Consider the following 2,477-nt stretch of genomic DNA (forward strand, 5'->3'; position numbering starts at 1 on the left):
CTCAGGATTCACTGTGGGATGCTTTGAAAGGCATCCTGCGGGCAAAGTGACCTTAGAGGAGGCCTTGATGAGTTGGGGATTGAATGCAGCTTTGTGAGAATGGCTGGTTCGAGGTTGCCAACCTGGGTGGAGCATTCGGCCCAATCCTCAACCATGGTCCGCTTCTGTGTAGGGGTCTGTCTATGCAGACCATTTTTGCAGAGGGGGAAGTAAGGCGGCTTTAATTTAAATGTCACTGCTGCAGAGATAACGCTGCCAGGTAAGACCCAGCACACCGAGTTACGTTTAAATGTCAGATAAATGAGTGATTTTTTTTAAAACTATAAATACGTACCAAATATTGCATGGGCCATACTTCCGCTAAAAATTTGTTGTTGGTCTGAAATGGAGATGTAATGGAGCATTCTGAATTTTTATTTGCCAAATCTGGCAACCCTATTGAGAGGACTAAGGCCCTCAGCTGTGTTCTTCTGGGACCTCCTGCCCGGTTCCAGCTGTTCTCCCTGAACTTGTCAGCCAGGCCTGGCCCTCAGCCCAGCAGCTGGTGCAGTGGCTCCCCTTGCTCTCAATTATAGCTCATGCTGTGGATGTGAAGGTCACCAATGTCAAGTGTGGCCCTGAGGACTCTAAAGAGTGTTCAAGTGGCTTTTGATGCCTGCCTACATCTTGGAGTTGCGGCTCTGACCTTTGCTTGATGCATAAGATTTTTTTTTTTTTTTTTTTTAAACCATCTTGTGTTTCCTGCCATCTGATGTGATTCCTTTGACAGTGGGGCAAACAAGTGGACTAGTTTTGGTGTCGGCAGGTAGGATGTTGCCAAATGCCATCATTCTTGGGCAAGGAAGGGCTTTTACGGCTGTGGGCCCCCTGCCCTGTCCCGGGGCCATGCTGGGTGAGCCCTTCTAAGCCAGCTGACACATGGCTCCCACCTACTTCATTGTACCCAAGTGCCATTAGGTGACACTGGCCGCGCTAAGACGGGAACAGAGGGAAGGCAGGGACCCGGAGCATGTGAATGCTCACCGTGGGGCCCCGGGAGGGGCAGCTGCCCTTGGGCCATCCACCCCTCCTGTGACTTTGTAAGCCTGGGGGCGTGTCCAGCTCCCGGTGAGCATCTAACCTGCGTGTGCCGCCTCCACACCCGAGGCACGGGGCCAATTCTGGTGTGATTCCTTAAACACCAAAATCTTTTTTTTTTTTTTTTTTTAAATTTTTTTTTTTCAACGTTTATTTATTTTTGCGACAGAGAGAGACAGAGCATGAACGGGGGAGGGGCAGAGAGAGAGGGAGACACAGAATCGGAAACAGGCTCCAGGCTCTGAGCCATCAGCCCAGAGCCTGATGCGGGGCTTGAACTCACGGACCGCGAGATTGTGACCTGGCTGAAGTCGGATGCTTAACCGACTGCGCCACCCAGGCGCCCCTAAACACCAAAATCTTAATTTGCTATTTAGAAAATACACATTGAAGTAACCTGAGAAAAATAGAATCTAAAGAAGTTCCCAGGTACCCATTGGCCCTTTAGGGCCTAATCCTCAAGGTTTTTATGTAAATAAGTGTCAGCTAACTGGCCATGCCACCAACCTGCTGGTGTGACCTTGAGATGCTGTTGAACCTCCTCCTGCCTCAGTTCCCTCATGTTTAGAGTGGGGATGATCGCAGACCTTCCCTGTAGGTGTCTGGGAAGATTAAGTTGATTGTTACATCAAAGGCTCTTAGAAGAGTGCCCAGCTCCGGGTGTGGACTATCAGTATTCATTATGATGTCATTTATATTGAACTTTTACACTTTAAGAGCATTGCTACTTGTGCATTTCTCTTAATGGTCACAGTGGTGGTGGAGGGTTCACGTTATAGCTGTCATTTGGAGTCTCCATTTTCATATGGACATCCTTGTGTTTGCCCACAGTATGATTTTTTTTTATCGGAATGGAAGTAGAATGGCCATGTTAAAAGGCAATAATTGATGATCATTATTAAACACGCACTGTGTACCAACCACCGGGCTACGTGTCTGCCTAATGGAAACCCCATGGAGGTAAACTCCATCATTGTTTCAATATTTATGGAGGAGGAAACCACCTTAAAGAGGCTGTACTCCTCTGAAGTCTCAAATGGTGAATGAAACTACCTGCTTTTATTTTTTTCCTGATTAATTTTTTAATTTTGCATGATTGTATGGTGTAAGGTAGTGTGGCCCAGTTTCACTCTCGTGCCCGTGGCTGTTGAGTTTTCCTAACACCATTTACTGCAGAAGCCATCCTTCCCCCCATTGTGCATTCTCGGCAACTCTGTTGTAACTGAATTGACCATATACGCGTGGGTTCAGGGCTTATTTCTTGGCTCTGCATTCTATGCCCTCGATCTATGTGTCTGTCTGTTTTTATGCCAGTACCGTACTGTTTGATTACTAAGGCATCGTGCTAGAGTTTGAAAGCAGGAGGCATGCTGTCTCTAGCCCTGTTCTCCTTTCTCAAG

The 2,477-nt window shown here is 47.4% G+C and overlaps 1 long non-coding RNA gene across 1 annotated transcript; it reads right to left on the minus strand.

Annotated features, from left to right (window-relative positions):
• Positions 1-398: 398 nt before the first annotated feature.
• LOC123597213 lies at positions 399-1,189 on the minus strand. The gene is made up of 2 exons (XR_006712034.1): positions 1,024-1,189; positions 399-581 (listed from the first exon to the last, which is right to left on the minus strand). It is a non-coding gene; the product is annotated as an uncharacterized LOC123597213 (long non-coding RNA).
• Positions 1,190-2,477: the final 1,288 nt, after the last annotated feature.

The sequence above is a fragment of the Leopardus geoffroyi genome, chromosome C1 (assembly GCF_018350155.1).
Source record: "Leopardus geoffroyi isolate Oge1 chromosome C1, O.geoffroyi_Oge1_pat1.0, whole genome shotgun sequence".
Classification (NCBI taxonomy): Eukaryota; Metazoa; Chordata; class Mammalia; order Carnivora; family Felidae; genus Leopardus; species Leopardus geoffroyi.